Here is a 17,288-nt window from a genome sequence, read left to right on the forward strand (position 1 = left end):
ATGTTTAAGTCGGGCGGGTTGAAGAGGTGGTGTCTACTGTCACCAAAATGTCTCTTATGGGTACAATTATCCTTTAAACCTCACAATTCAAGTAGCTACTGACAAACTTGGCCTACCAGACATCTCAGCTACTAAATAACTGTTTAAAAAAATCCAGACATGACATAAGCAAGCAGGTGAAAATGCAATATATATTTTTTCTCAACATACGTATACATTTTTATTAGTGCATTGCTGTTTATTTTAATTTGAGCTGCGAGGCCTGCCCTGTGATGGCCACCATATGTCCCGATATTTTGAATGCTGGGGAGATCCCTGCCTTTTTCTTTAATATGAAGAGAGATGAGGACGCTCGGTGAAGAAGCTTCACAGTAATTAGACCGCACTCCCAGAGCAAAAGGTCTGTTTATGTCACCCGCCATCGGGTTGGGAGAATAATTAGCTGTTGAATTTACGCCAGACAAACTGCGATGTTTCATGATTAAGAATTAATTTTTCATTTTAATAAAAAAAAAATGCCTAAAGATTGTCTCTGGTGTAAAGTTCATCATTTAAGTTTTTTATGGCTCCCGAAAATAAAAAAAATAAAAAAAGAATGATTAACTTGTCCAAAGGCGCTAAGAGTAATTACATTTAAAGAGGCACTACAGTCAAAGGAAGAAAAAAAAAGACAAAAATAATAAATAAAAGTGGTTTTCAACCCGTTATAATGGACATAATTGCCCATCTTGAAAACCTTTTTTTCTGTGTAGTATGTCCTTGGATCTACCACTGTTCCCAATGCTATATGACTACTGTGCCGTTAATAGTAAGACTCTAATTCTTTGAGACTTCAGTTGTTATCTATCAGATTGTGAATACCCAAAGGTTCTTCTACTGTACCTTTCCATATACATGCATGCTTTGAGAGGTCAGTTATACATATTTATACCTATGGAGTGGGGAAGAAGGAGAAAAGAGAGACATCTCCACCTTCAGCTTATCTGGGGATAGAGCAAACCCAACCTACTGATTCTCCCCCACAACCATGAAGTTTAGGGAACAGAGGATCGCTTCAGGAACCAGCGGTCGTGACAAGTCTTCATAGGCAAGTGTGGGGGGGGGACACAAAAAGGTACTGGGAGTTTTTTACCTTAATGCAGAGAATGCACCCAGTCTTTAGTACTACTTTAAGTCCTCTGCCAAACCAGTCTGATTGCTGCCTGAAGCAATCAGATACTCACCTTGTTCTGTTCTGCTCCCATGTTTTGTCTGATCCCTCAGGAAATAAATGGTGCTTCTCGGTATGGAAAGCATGTGACCTCTTTCTAAGATATAGGAAGTGGCCAATGGTTAGGCACAAACATTACGTTATGTGAGTAGGAGAAATATGATGTCATCAAATCTGTGTATGCTCCCACAGCATGTAACATGAACCTAACACAAGGTTTGGACTACTCCAAAAGAGCAGCAGGATAGCATGGCGAGGTGGGTATGGGGCTTGGGGGGATAAGATGTGACCTAAGTGGGCAGAGTCTCTATAAGCTGGGTTCTATTTAAAATAAAACTCCACTTTCATAAAAGTAAAATTAAAGTATTTTTTCTTTTTTAGATATATCGACGGCTAGTAAGCAGTAGATATATGCAAAAACATTTTAAAAAAATAAAAAAGTTACCAAATAGGTAAAAGCTTTTCTGTGTCTCCGCCGCTCGCTCCGGGCTGTAACATCCAGCTTCCCCGAATGGCTATGCAGGAGGAAGTGAGCGGGCGCATGCGCAGTGGAGATCACCGGCGGGGAGCGGAGGAGAGCTACACTCAAAGTGAATGAACACAGCCGGAAGCGTGCAAGCTGGACAGACACAATGGGACAGAGAAGACACAGCAGCCAGTGCTGGATCAGAGACCTGCACCAGCACTAGAGGGACAGCTCCACACTAAGGGAGGTCTGAATTGGACACACCTTAACTGAAAAGGCAAACAGCTGTCCTCATACCTGGGACTGATCGGCTTTGGTTTCACTGCAGTCGATGCAGGTCCATGCTGATGTGGATCTGAATGGAGCACAATATAACTAAAGAGGTACACACCTCTCCTCATCCGTGGGGCCCTGACCTGGGGACCAGTTAGCTAAATTGTCACTGCATTCAGTTGCAGGTCCGTGCTATCTGAATGGAGATCATTCTATTCATGTACAAAAAAATATCTTCTAGTACACTCCAAATGCCATGCTGTATGTTCCCTATTTCACCCTGCCTCATTCTTTAAGCCATGCTGTATGTTCCCTATTCCACACCCCCTCATTCGGTATGCCATTCTGTACTTTCCCTAGTCCATGCTGCCTCATCTATACACCTTGTTTTACATGTTATGTTCCACACTGCCTCATTCTGTACACTGTGCTATACATTCCTTATTCTGCACCAACCATACAGGCCCAGCAGCTCTAGTCTATATGTGTGTGTCTGGGTGTGCCAGAATTGGGGTGTCAGATATTTGGACAAGGGCACAATTTCAGTGTTTGCCATAAGCACTATTTACCATATATATGCCCCTGGATGTCTCCATTCCAAAAGAGCTGACATCAGATGCATGGGATCATGGTTTTGGATCATGCTATACACAGATCTTCTTTGCGAGCCCCCTAGATGTATTCCCTTGAGAGCTTCTGGTCACATTCTGATATTAACCCTTTATGCCTTACACAGTATTCATGAGGCTGAAAGATCCCAGCGTGTCGTTCCATCTAAAAAGTGAGGAACCTGACCTTGGGGCAGCAGAGAGAGCAAATCTGGTCCCAATTGACATTACCATGTGCCACCCAGAGAGGATGCTGTGGCGTCCCATCAAAATGATGCTATGGGGCCCCACGAAAGGTAGCAATTATAGTATATAACTATATAAAATAATTTTCCTTTAAGTCCTTAAAAAACGTCTAGTGCATTTGTAAATGAAAGAAGGTTCATTCATTCAACCTGCAAAGTTGAAAAAGTTCCCAGTGCCTTGAAACTTTATCTGGCAACTTTCCAAAGCAAACAACGCTCTAAAATTACACATTGTGTTCGGAGTCAAGGATAATCCTCCTAGTCTAAGACATATATCATAGAGCGTAGACTCCCAATCAAAAAACAAAAAACACAGTCTTTGCAGACATCACACCATCTGATGCGCAGTCCGCGGAAGTGGGTCAGGGGTAATGGCAACACAGACACTTGAAGACCTAAACAAACTTTGACAAACTATTAAAAGTTCCGTTGGAAAGAAAAGTTCCTTTTGTCTTTTTATTTTCTTGTTACTTCCTAAGTTCAAGCATGCGAGTGCAAAAAAGGAAAAAAAATCTCACAAGTTGCTGTTTCTAATTGAGAACAATTTGTGGATTTAAACGAGGATGTAAGTCGGATATGTAGATGTATTTAACAAGTCGATTGCTTTTTCAATAATGACGGCAGAATAATAAAACAATTAAAAAGGAAGGAGTTGAATACCCGATGATTACCAGTAGATGTAAAAGAAAGGAAAAAAAAATTGGAGTAAAGAATTAATTTCCTTACCAGCTCGCATTACATTTAAACACCTTTTTAACCACTAAGGCAATTTTAAAACTAATAGGATTCATCTATAATTACATAGTTAAGTAAAATTTATGTAAAAAGGAATTAAGTATTTCCCCTCTGGGTGAAATGAGAAAGGGGAACCTATGTAAGCATTTAACTCCTACCAAACACACTCTTGTGGTGCTATTAATGTATAAAATCTTTATTAACCCAGGCCAAGCGTTAAATCATTAGCCCATTTAATCAAGTGTAGTGTACATTTCATCGTGTCAAGAAAATGTATCCTCAGCAATGATTAGGCTAAACGGAAGCAATATGTATAAGACTAACTCCAGCCAAAACTTTTTATTCCCATTTGGAGGGAGCAGGGAAGGGTTAGAGCAGCCTTGCTCAACCTTTTTACCCAGGAGGCACCTTTAAAATCATTTTCAAGCCACAGGGAACTCCTGTTAAAAATGGTTACATCTACAGCTCATGGTACATTCGTGTGATCAGTAAGTAGTACATATAATATAATTATAAATACAAATATAAAGAATGTGGTGTACCTGGTGTATTTGAAAGTTGAATCATTTATTTTGATCTGCAGGACATTTTTTTTTTTTTTGCTGCAATAGTTATGAAAAAAAATAATGAAGTACTAATAATGGATAGAAAAGAAATCCAAACAGTAAAAATGTTACATTGATGGTAATTGGAGAAGGGCCTACTTATATTTATGGACAGTGGGAGAAGGTCCCTCTTATGATAGTTTCAAGAGGAAAGAATGTTTCACATTATTGAAAGACAGCATTGCATTAGTGGTCATTAAGAAAAATGCTCTGGTGCTTTGGGGGCTTTTGGGAAGAATGCCCAGTTACCATATACAGGGTGTTGATGGGAATCCACTTACATGTACTAAAAAGATCACTGGTGCCTGTGGTTGCTTAACTGAAAGAACAAAAGGAAAGGCTCTACTAGTCTCACACCTCTGGCTCTGTCAACCTCTGTCAGGTTGACCATGGAGCTATGAAGGCACCATGAGGTCAATTCATTAGGGTGTTTTACATATTTGCCCGGAGTTGTTCTTCAAGTAGATGTAAATGCTAACTGGACAACATTTATTTGGTCTCCTTTGCAGCCATTTTTTCTCCATGCACTCCAGCCATGGCTGCATGGCATTCATCGGGGTGGGTTTTCTGATGGTGACAGTGGAGCAAGCCTGTTTAATGTGTGTTGGTAAGACCACTCGAAGTCCCCAGTGGGAGAGTGTGTGGCAGCGTGACAAAGCAGGAGAACAATTAGGAGGAACTGAGTACACAAAACACAAATAAAAGGACCCTCGGGGCAGGATCACTAGGTATTAGGGATGTTCAGATACCAAGTACCGTACTCAGTACAAGTACAAATACTTTTCCAGTTCCAAGACTAGACTAGAGAAAAATTCAAAAGTTAGGAGACAGCTGTCATTTCTAAGGAGCACACGGAGCTCCTGGGATTTGTACATCTCTGTTTTAATATATGATTTGTTTTTTATAAATATATATAAGTAAGGCACCAACACCATTTTTTCAAGTACAAGTACTGATACATTTTTGTTTATTGTCATGTGACAGTTTTTCTAAAACAATACAGACTAATGATTTCAGGACAGTGGTGGAGCACCAGTGCCGGGTCTCAGCTGCAACCGCTCCAACCCTGGTACCCTGGTAGTTCTCCTGAAAATGCCAACTATCGGCACTGGTATCTTAACATCCCTACTAGGTATTATTTTCATGGAAGCAGCACATTCATGTTAAAGTATATTTACTACATCTATTCCCTAAATCCTTCAGCTGGCCATAGGGCTACCTATCTGATAGACTCGATCGACAGCCCATGGTGAACACACAACAGACTGACAACACTGCTGCTAATTGCGAGGCAATAGCTTAACGTTTTCATTGTGCAACAGGAAGTGCTTTCAGTGGCAGGATCTCCAGGTAAGGAACAGATTTACAAAAATGAGATAAATTTGGGTTCACATAAACATTTAAACCTTTCTGAGATTTTTTTTTTAATCAATAAGTCTTTATTGGGTTACAATGCAGAATTACCAGGCAAGGGCATAGGAGCAATAACAGTGCATGCCATCTGGTTACAAAGGTTAGATATGTAGATAAGCCTATATGAGATTTTTGATTGATTTTACATATACTTTAAATTAATTCAATGCCAAATTCTTGTGGCGCAGGGAACGGGTCTTTCTGCAAACCAGGCAGGGTGGGACATTGTTGCGGATCCTGTTAGTGAAGGTTCAAGTCACAGAACTTTATTTACTGATCCACAAAGTCCCCCATGGCACCTCCCTGCTTTGTTTGGAATGGAAAACTGGAACAGCTTGCCCGCACCTCTCCACTCGGACATTAAATCAACATGGCTTTATTAGTGGCCCTAGAATGCCAGCTGAGCCATCCCTAAGCCTGTCACCGTGATGTCTTTATCTGTAACCAAACCAGACGTGAGCTCCTGGCAGCTTCAGGAGGTGACAACAAATCCAATTAGCTCCTTTCCATGGTGCCATAATACTAGTGAGAATCGTCCTGACAGGGAGGGTGACTCGAATACCCAGCACAGTAGGGCACATCCTTCGAAATATAAAAAAAAAAAAAAACAAATAAAAAAAAAAACAAGAATTACAGCTCCTAATTGCCAGGGCTCCGCTTTGAACGAATGTTTAAACCCCAGGACGGGCATTGACGGATCTGATTAAAGGGTGACGCGGGAAGGCCTCATCTAGCCATCCAAACGATCACATTTATACACAAACAAAAGAAAGTGCTTTAAACGATAGCAAGCTACTCTTTAATAAAATGCCATTAATGACGGGTCTTTGGTGCCCGTAGGTGGTAAACGCAGCATGTTGCTTTTGGCAGCCAGCAAAGCCAAAACAGCCTTGAAACAGACTTTTTCACTTGGATGGCGGAACAAGAAAAGTTGTTGGATCCAAGTAGACTACAGACATGATTCACATTACGCAGATTATCTGAGAATTCTGCAGAGTGTGTTGTTTCGCATTTGCATTTTTACCCATGTATAATATATCAAAACGAATATAATGCCACACATAGCTGAGTTCTGCTATGCCAGTCTGTTCATTTAAAAAAAACATTTTAATGTGATTTTTACGTTTATTACTGCAAACTTTGAGTTTTAGATGGATGCCAAGGTTGAAAAATAAGACAATAGTCTCATTTGTTTGAAAAAAAAAAAACAACTGTTCATGTAAGCTTTAACATGTTAAAGTCATTTTCAAAGTCTTTTTTTTATTAATTCTGCAGCGTCCATTAAAATAACAGCTGGTGATCCTGCCATGAAGGTGTTGGAAATGCAACAGCATATTGAGATGTAAAATGTCTTTTGAGCTGTAGGTGGGGCTGTAGTGCAATGCTAGTCTATGTTCGTTTTCTATATGCATACTTATTATGATATACAGGAAGTTCTCTCTGTATGCTGTATCATGCTGTATTCTGATATAATGTACTTTCTGTATGATGCAAATGCTGTATTCTGATGTAATGTTCTTCTAAGAAAGTAAAACTCAATTCACCATTCCTCAAGATCTCAGTGCTTCATCTAAACACATAACCAGTAAAAGGCACTTTCTGTTACAGGGTGACAATGCTCTGCACCTGTCTCCCAATTGTGTTTCTGCTTTATCACATATTCCTCCATTTCAGACTACAAGAAGGCGTGCTGGCACATTTTGCCCAGGCATGGTCTATTGTCTTCAGGGCCATCTCCTTAATGAGCAGGGTTGCCACCTTTTCTTCAAGTGAAACCTGAACACTCTAGCGCTGCGCACAGCAATTTTGTTTTTTGAGAATTTAGAGGAGAGAGTGAGGAGAGACAGCCAGGAAAAAGAGCAAGAAGAGACTCTCAGGTGGGCCGTGTGACACTCAGGTGGGCTGTGCGCCTCTCAGGTGGGCTGTGCACCTCTCAGGTGGGCTGTGCGACTCTCTAGTGGGCTGTGTGACTTTCAGGTGGGTTGTGCGACTCTAAGGTGGGCTGTGTGACTTTCAGGTGGGTTGTGCGACTCTCAAGTGGGCTGTGCGACTCTCAAGTGGGCTGTGCGACTCTCAAGTGGGCTGAGCGACTCTCAAGTGAGCTGTGTGACTCTCAGGTGGATTCTGCGACTCTCAGGTGGGCTGTCTGGGCTATGATGTCTCACCAGGGGTCTGCAGGCGGGTAGCACGTTCTCAGAGAGTCAGAGGAGGAGAAGGCAATCACAGATGTGGCTGCCAAGGTCCTCGGCAAGCTCGATCTCAGGTAGCTGCACCTGCTATAACTCCGGATCTTCCTCTGAGCTGTGGGCACCTGTAAACAGGCACAGGCTGCCTGCAGCTCAGAGGAAGATCCAGTTTCAGTCAGATGCGGCTGGCCGAGATTGTGCTTGCTGAGGACCTTGGCAACTGCATCTGTCAGACATTGTAAAAGACGTTTAATTAAAGTGCCACAGTTTGACTTAAAAAATACATTAAAACATTTTCAAACAAAAAAAGCTGCAAACAAGCAGCAGCTCCAATGCAGAGTGCACAGCACCCTTTTAAAATACCCCCAAGCTGTACAAGTTTTTGTATCCATGAGTGTTTCATGCTCCTACTGTAAACTAGCATGTGCTAAAACACAGGCACTATAGTTGATCTGACACTCAGAAGGGATGAGGGCCCACATTTGATAGGAGGTAATGGCTGCAAATGACCTAGAGAAAAAGATTCCCTGCACAGCAGCAAATGCAACCACACACTCACCATAGGTTGCATTTTTGTCACTAATCCAGTGGAGTGCCCATTCAGCCTTCTTTTTCACACAAAAGAAGGCTGAATGCCTGGTACATGTCTGGTACATCTCCGGCAGCATTTCAATTGCATTGCACAAGAACTCCCTCTCTTTGGGATCTTTAATATATGTGTTAATGAGAAGGCTGTACATCTCCGGATGAATATTCTCCATTGCAATTTGAAAGCCATAGAAACAGCGCGCTTCTGTGACTTGTACTTCCTGACTGAAACGCTCAACCAAGTTCTTGTTTACATTCTCTGCGTTCTGGACGATCTTGCGGGCCGTCTTGCTGGCCAGGACCCAAGTGTTGCTCAGAGAAGGTGGCGTGTTCTCCTTGTTCACCAGGCTCAGGCTCTTCATGGGTACACAATCTCATTCATGGCTCCGAGAGGCTTGCAGAAAGCCAGCATGGTGACAGGAGAAGACTAGTGTGGGAAGATGACGCAGCGGACACAGGCGGGAGCCGACGACTATGTACTGAGCGAGGGGAAGATCATCTGCCAGAGTGTCTTGTGTCCTGGTGCCCGCTGGCTGGACACCCAGACACAAGACTCCAAAATCAGACTGTCCAGGTGGCAACCCTGTTAATGAGGCAGCCTCTTGCCTCAGGCTGCATCTCTTTGGGTCACGTGGGGGGGATTGGCAGGCAGAGCGGCATGGTTTGCAGTGTGTTTGAGTGTGTCTACCAACCCCTTTCCAGCCTGGCTCTTTCCTTGCTAAGCAGGATACTGGCCAGAGCGTCCCAGGTTGCTGGGAGCACATCTCCCAGCTCAGCTCTTAGCAACTTTGGACGCTCTGACCGGTGTCCTGCCCAGCTCCTGGCAACCAGTGATGTCAGTGGTTGCCAGGAGCTGGGCAGGATGCTGGCCAGAGCATCCCAGGTTGCTAAGAGCCAGTGGCTGTCATATGTCTTGCAATGACTCATGGGCCTTGTAGTTCCACAACAGCTGGCGTGCCGAGGTAGCCTTCCGCTGTTTTAGGGTGCATTGACACCCTGCCACAGAGGCTTCTGACGGAGACAACAAGTGTCTGTTTCAAGACACATTACGCAGGCATGGTCCACTGTTGTCACTATCAAGCCTTAGTTCACTAAATATAGAAGCATACGGGAACTACTAGAGCCAATTAAATACAAAGAAACACACACACACATAGGTTGACCTGGACGGACCTGTGTCTTTATTCAACCGCACCTACTATGTAACCCCATGGTGAACCTGTAAGGTGACCTGATGGAGTTATTCAGTTATGGTTCACATCTACTTTTGTGCCTTTGCAGCTCCTGATTCTTCATTGTAAAAGCTATTTCCGACAAGAGTACGGAAAACCTACTTGAAGCGGCGTGGACAGCAGCGAAAGCACTTTTTTCCTCCATGTGCGCCCGGTTTGGATAAAGACAATATGCCGTGTAATCTAGAGGCATTTCAGCCTTGTCCCGCGTCCCATTGCAGTGAAGTGGGAGGTGGCACTGAATCATACACCCATCACTCTAGTCAATGGAGAAAAGGCGGCATTGTATAATTAAGCTGTCATGAAGCCAATGGCGGCATTGTCTGCCTCTGTGTCCTGGTGGTGCACTGTGGGCACTAACAGCAAAGCAGGAAGAAGGCTTTGGGTACTGAAGAGATAATCACTGGGATCGTTTTCACTGAAGCAGGTTGCACATGTGGATAGATGCAGCAACCGGCCAACTTATTCCAGGCTAATTGGGCATGCCATCTAGACATGTGGCTGCTTTGTGCCGCTTCCCCCAAAAAAAAAATCTGATTTATACGAGCCTAGACCTACTGGACCCTCTTTAGCCGAGCCTGGCGGCTACGCCATGTGCAATTATTTTCAACAAAGATTGCAGCCTGTTTGATGCGTCGATCTAGAGATGTATGGTGTCAATGTTACAGCTAGACTGACTAGGCACACAAAATAGAGTCTGCAAAAGGGGGGCGTTTTCCTCCCTCCCAAAAATCCTTGTTGATGGCTGTTTATCTGAGAATTAAGGAATTTATGGGAAAAAAGAATATCATCCAAGGGAAATCATGTGGTTGATCATTATGGATTCCTTCAATAGGTTTCAGGACTTAAAGCAGATCTATACCCCGAAATCTCATATAAGCTCTAACATGCCAGAGTGATATTAAAGCCAAAATGTTTTTTGGCTATTTCAAATGCTGATTCAATTACAATGGATGCTGCTCCTTGATGTTTACAGGTTTCAGTTTCCTGCAGAATCAGCTGGTCCCCTGAGCTCTGACCCCTTAGGGTGGCTCCTTTCCCTTGCAGGGTCTTATGGAGCCACCCTTGTGTGTGCTAGTAAGCTGTGTGTGTGTCCACAGGCACAGCAAGGTAAGACCAGTGGCATCACATGGGGGGCATGGGGGGTATGGACCACACTCGGGTGACACCATTGAAGGGCTGACACCAAAATAAATGTCAGTCATTTTGGTGTCGCCCCCTCTGAAAAGTCGGGCACTCGGTCCTGGACCGAGAGCTCGACAGCTGTAGGAGAGAGGAGGGGACCCAGCTGCAAGGGCACTGTGCTGCCACTCCTGGGGGCAAAATTGATTGTCTGTTGATATTAATAAATGCAAACTCCCGGTTTCTGCTAGGAAAGGGTATCAATTAAGTTTCTCTGGGGAGGGGTTCACGAGCATCACAAAGGACAGTTGAAGTATAGTCACTGGAAGATTTGTATTGGAGCTGATAGAACAATGTTTCAGACTTGTCTCTAATTCCAGCTCTTAGATCTTCCATATGCATAGGGGTCTATTTACAAACAATTTACAGAGCCATTTGTCTTGCGTATCTCTGTGAATGTTCATTTTGTGCCAATAGGAGCAAAAACAAGCGCTCTTAGTATATTCTTTTGAGGTCGAACGTACTGCAATGCAATACCACATTATAGCCACTAGATGGAGCAGATGAGCATAGGAAATAAGTATTTATATGTTTTGTTAACCAAACCAACGTTAACAGTCACCAAAGTAATAAACAAAATAATATACAAATAAATAATCTTAACGATTGTTGGATTTGAGAAGGGGTCTTTGGGTGCCCAACAGCCCAAATAAGGCCTCTCCTAAAAACTGCTCCCATGTCCGCACCCCAGGACAGTTACTGCTCCCAAGTTCCAAGGGGCCAGGACACCTGACAAATACTGACACCAATGGGTGGAAGCACCCATACCAGTTATTATGGCCCATCATTTGTGACTCAGATTTTCCCCCTAACCCGCCAAGCTGTCGTGACATAATCTAACATTAATGTAACATTAATCTAAGCAATTGTGATTACATGATGTATATCACTGTATGATTATTCCAGTTATAGGCAGTGCAGAGCTTTAGGTTATTATAGTCAGTGGTAGTTCACATGGATATTAAAGCACAGATCAGATGTAACTGATAATGTAATGGTTGGGGAATAGAGCTATATATGGAACATGAGACATTATTTCCTGCTCTGAGAGGATTTGGAACAGCGTGAAAAACAAAAAATGAACGACAAGCTGACAGATCAAACATGACACTACAAAGCGAGGGGAGAACAAGGAGGCAGCAATCCACTGCTACAGTCCCACAATGCTTTAAAACAAAGCGGACAGCTCTCCATACATGCCTGCGTCCACGCTTACCAGATCTTATACGTGTGCTAGGGAGCATCCTCTGGTGGTTACATGGCCAGTTCTGGTCTCCTTCGTGCTCAGTCACTCTAAGGGGCTAATTAGTGCTTTTAATATGCAAATCAGATCCTGAGAAGATTAAATCTGGAAAAAAAACAGCTGGCGAATATGTTATTTTAATTATTATGCCAGTGAAATATGAATTCTGTTTTGGATGATGACAGGGAAAGCCTGATGATGAGGGCTCCTATTTACTAAAAGGCTTTTGTGGGAAGAACCAAAATACAACATTTACTTTCCTTTTTTTTTTTCATTTTCTTTTTTTTAATTTGTCCTCAGCGCCACTGAAAAACTGGAGCTTGGGGAAGTGGGCAGGGGTTGCTTAGAGGCGTCACAAGACTCTATGTACATCAAGTATAACACAGGGCTCCTCTCATTTTTAGCAGGGAGTATAATGGAAGACTATATACTGTTAAACAACCCAAGCTATTCAGGTAGGTATGCAATGTAGATTTCCTTAAGACCTATATTGGATTAGGGTCTCTGATTTTTAAAGAGCTCTTCAGAAAAGTCCTTCTTAGTCCCAAACAAAACAACCTTTACTATCTACCCCAATTCTGAACTCTGTAATAAAGAAAACACTAGACCCTTCACTGCCAAACTCATTTTGAATGTTATAAAAAAAAAAGCATTGGACCCATCACTTGCAATCTCATTCTGAACTCTACCAAATAATTATTGCTACCTTCACCACCAACCACATTCTGACCTCTGTGCCATAGAAAATAAGGATACCTTCACTGCCAACCTCATTCTAAACTCTGCTAAAGAAAACACTGGATCTTTCACCGCCAACCTCATTCTAGACTCTGCTAAAGAATACACTGGATCCTTCACCGCCAACCTCATTCTGAACCTTCTAAAGAAAACACTGGACCCTTCACTGCCAACCTCATTCTGAACCCTTCCAAAGAAAACACTGGATCCTTCACTGCCAACCTCATTCTGAACCCTTCTAAAGAAAACACTAGATCCTTCACTGCCAACCTCATTCTGAACCCTTCTAAAGAAAACACTGGATCCTTCACTGCCAACCTATTCTGAACCTTCCAAAGAAAACACTGGACCCTTCACCACCAACCTCATTCTAAACCCTTCCAAAGAAAACACTGGATCCTTCACCACCAACCTCATTCTAAACCCTTCTAAAGAAAACACTGGATCATTTGCTGCCAACCTCATTCTGAACCCTTCTAAAGAAAACACTGGATCATTCGCTGCCAACTTATTTTGAATGTTACCTAAAAAAAAACACCGGCTCCTTCAGTGCCAACCTTTTTCTCAACTCTACTAAAGAAAACATTGGCACTTTGTCAACCTCATTCTTAACTCTATTAAAAATAAAATGGATCCTTCACTGCCAACCTCATTCTAAACTCTACCAAAGCAAACACTGGCTCATGCACTGCCAACCTCATTCTGAACTCTACCAAAGCAAATATTGGATCCTTTACTGCCAACCTCATTCTAAACTCTACCAAAGCAAACACTGGCTCATTCACTGCAAACCTCATTCTGAACTCTACCAGAGCAAACACTGGATTCTTCACTGCCAACCTTATTCTGAACTCTACCAGAGCAAACATTGCATCCCTCGCTGCCAACCTATTATGAACTCTACCAGAGCAAACACTGGATCCTTCACTGCCAACCTATTGTGAACTCTACCAGAGCAAACATTGCATCCTTCGCTGCCAACCTATTCTGAACTCTACCAGAGCAAACACTGGACCCTTCACTGCCAATCTATTGTGAACTCTACCAGAGCAAACACTGGATCCTTCACTGCCAACCTTATTGTGAACTCTACCAGAGCAAACATTGGATCCTTCACTTCCAACCTCATTCTGAACTCTACCAGAGAAAATATTGGATCCTTCACTGCCAACCTATGCCAAATGATTTCTCCAAAAACACTGGATCTTTCAGTGCTAACCTCATTCAGAACTCTGAACCAAAGCAAACACTGGTGTTTTTAGTGGCAATGGCATTCTCTTAACCAAAGGAAACACTGTAACCTTCACTGCCAACATAACCCTAATTTGCCTTGGTGCTCTCTCAGTAGAGAGACATAAGTCTGTGCCTGGATCATTATCTCTCCATGTTTTGCCTCCTGTTCAAGTGTTTACCTTCTTCCACAAGTTACTGTATCTCTTCAGTAAAAAGATTAACAGACAAGAGAGTTTGACATTCATCTGTTCAACCACTACATGTTGAAGAGCCACCTTCTGCTTGGGATCTTACACTAAGTGGACTAAGCAAGCCTTTGCTAGAAATTTCAAGTTTGGGTTGACCATGGGCTCGAACTGAACTCTAACTGTTTGCAGTTCAGGAAAGCGGTGAACTAATGTGTTTTTTTTAGCCGCCATAGCAACCAGTTACCACATTATGCACTTCCATTTGAACTGAAGCCCGTTGGCCTAAAAGGGCCTATAATAGGTGTTTTCAAATGTGCCAGCAACCTCCCTATAAAAGTCAGGTTTCCCATCTGCTTTTTGTCAGTGTGCGGGGCTGAAGTAGATAGGGACAGCTGACATAGCTTCTTCAGGGAGAGATAGTTACTGCAAAACAGTGCTATATAGAACTACATGCAGAGCTACACAATGCTACAGTATATACAATGCTACAAAACAGCGTGGACTGTGGAGTGTACTCTCCTGTTTTCACCGTGCTGTATTGTGCTTTATTACTGTGAATTGCAGTTACATATTATTGTGTACCACCCTATGTAGTCATAGTAAATAGACCCAACAGTCCTTAGGGCAACCTCTTTGTATGTGTCAGAAACACTTAATGTTGCTGTTTAGCTCCTGGGTCCCCCTTGCAATTTTGGGGACTACACTATCTTACACTATATTAATTGATTGAAAATTTGTTTCATTTTACTTTCATTCACATTTTAATTTTTTCTTATGTTTCTGCAAGATGAAAAAAAAATCAGTGTGAACTGTTGCTGACACAGGCAAACTGCCCTAACAGAACATCACCGCATACTTGCGTGGTACAGTCTAATGCACCAAATCACCACGTTGTGAAATATACCAAAGCAGCATAATCTCAATTCCCCTATTGCCACAGGTGCTAATAAACTCAGGCAAGCTCCTCAATGCATCATGTCTGGAAGGCAAAGGCAGAGGTTCACCACTTGCAGCTAGTAAGGGGACAGTAGCTTATGCATTACAGCACTTTAGTGATTTGCAACCTCTGCCTGCAATGTAGCAAGCATGGTAAATCTATCTGTTATTTGGCACCACATGCATAAGAAGACACATGACTGTTCACTGCAAAGTTTGATGGTAGCAACACATAAATTATATAAGTTGTCAGCAAAAGGCCTGCACTGTTCCTCTTTTCCCCTATTTTTCCACCCCTTCACCCCAATCCACAGTAATCTCCATCTGCATCCACTGCAACATCTGCTACCTCACGTCTGAAAAGGGGTATGAGAGGCCTACTTTAGGGTACAAGCAGGGAACAGGGTCAGTATAGGGCCATGCAGAATAGCACCAAGCATAAGCATCAACATAGCTGTATGTCTCCTAACCCCATCCCGCCATCTCCGGCAACTGGAGCTGCTGGGGCATAAGAAAAATTACAGCTTCTCCCGTTCCAGCTGGTGGAGTCTGCTCCCTTTCGGGACTTTGCTGCACCACAGTAGAATGTACCCAGCCACCATTTTTTTGCCACCCCTTGCCTCTATCAGCATGGAGAAGGTAGTGTCTGTGTGTTGCTGGACTACACAGTCATAGGTAGGGTGCACATGACCAGCAAGCATGAGTAGGGATGTAACATTCATTATATGGTGCACTCGTTAAATTTGCTGACAGCCAGGAAGAATGCAGGACTGGACACAAGTGCTGCAGTCCCATGTTCTTCAACTTGGTGATGGTGACAGCTCATTTAACTTTATCCCCTCCACCTCATTGTTCCTAGTTAGTTCCTAGTTAGATATCCTGGCTTCCTTGATGTCCTAAGGCAGGCCAGCAGCAGAGTGGGCGCCCACTTCAGGCACTCATACTCAGCGAATGTTCACCTGGCTGAAATTCAGCAGGAACACATGTTAATTGGCTCCTGTCTAAATTGGCCCTCTTATGTATGCATGGGAGGTAGGATTGTATGCTCCTTGAGTGTAGTCCCTGCCCTCAAGTAACTGATGTGGCAGGGGCAAGGACTGATGTGAATGTGCACTAGGTAAAAGCTGTGCATAAATTGTCGGTGCTATATACAGTAAGTACCTGTAATAAACAATAATGCAGCTCTGTCCTAATTCATACATAATCAAATGTGTATTTTTAGTGCAAGAATCTGACTTGGTATGAGCCTCTTGCAGTCTGTTTACAGCAGGGCTTGGGCAGGGAGAAAATGCACGAGGAGGCAATCAGTTTTGATACAGAGAGGAGATAGAAGCATACTGATAAGAGGAGAGAGCAAGGTGACAGTGAGGTGAGCTGCTGTGTCTCCTTAATCTGTCACGGTCAAGGGGAGGGACAAGACCTGTAAGTATTACTAAACTGCAGCAGAGAAAAATCAGGTCTCCTATCCTGCCACATAGTGCAGTTCTGGACGGTGTAAATCTCAGAACCAAATAAGGAGAAATGCAAATCCTTAAGCAGGTAAAAGCAGGTGACCTCAAATATATTTCATCTCTGGATTTAGCTGAGTGCCTGGCGTTCCGCTTTAGGAAATACAGATATGCTACCTTCCTGCCTGCTGATTGTACAATGGAGGTGCAGAAACATTGCAGAAGACATCAACTCTGTTCACTTTGTTCTCTCCTGTTAGCACAGTTGCATGCAGCACACCTGATAGGCTTGACATGCTCCTAGCCCGGACTTTCCTTCTCCCAGCCTGTGTACCATTGTGCAGGGGATGATAGAGAATGGTGTCATGACATCAATGTATTAAACAATGTTGTTTATATCTGCCCGGAGTTTAGCTTACAATTGCCATACCTTTTACAAATGTGACAAGCGGCAAAATGACGACAATTTCACTAGGAAATACACTTATGAGCGTACACAGCTTGCTATGTATATTGAACTTATCAGCCTTGGACACCTTTCAGTTTTCGAGAACATTTTATGATAGCGGAGACAGATGTTCTGAACAAATTAAAGGTGTAGTGACACTTAACTAAACAGCGTCAGGAGTCAGGCTGAGCAGAGGGAACGTGTGATGTTCTGGCCTCCATTTATTGTGTTACTGACAACTTATTAAAAAAAAATGCAAGTCACTGAAAAGAACTCTGATCTTTTTAAATGTAAGATAATGTATTAAAATG

At 42.9% G+C, this 17,288-nt stretch overlaps 1 long non-coding RNA gene across 1 annotated transcript; it reads right to left on the bottom strand.

Moving 5' to 3' along the window:
• Window positions 1-8,414: 8,414 nt before the first annotated feature.
• On the bottom strand, window positions 8,415-16,532 carry LOC108786868. The gene is made up of 3 exons (XR_001941227.1): window positions 16,520-16,532; window positions 9,813-9,820; window positions 8,415-8,586 (listed from the first exon to the last, which is right to left on the bottom strand). It is a non-coding gene; the product is annotated as an uncharacterized LOC108786868 (long non-coding RNA).
• Window positions 16,533-17,288: the final 756 nt, after the last annotated feature.

The sequence above is a fragment of the Nanorana parkeri genome, unplaced genomic scaffold (genome assembly GCF_000935625.1).
Source record: "Nanorana parkeri isolate BGI_ZX_2015 unplaced genomic scaffold, ASM93562v1 scaffold230, whole genome shotgun sequence".
Lineage (NCBI taxonomy): Eukaryota > Metazoa > Chordata > Amphibia > Anura > Dicroglossidae > Nanorana > Nanorana parkeri.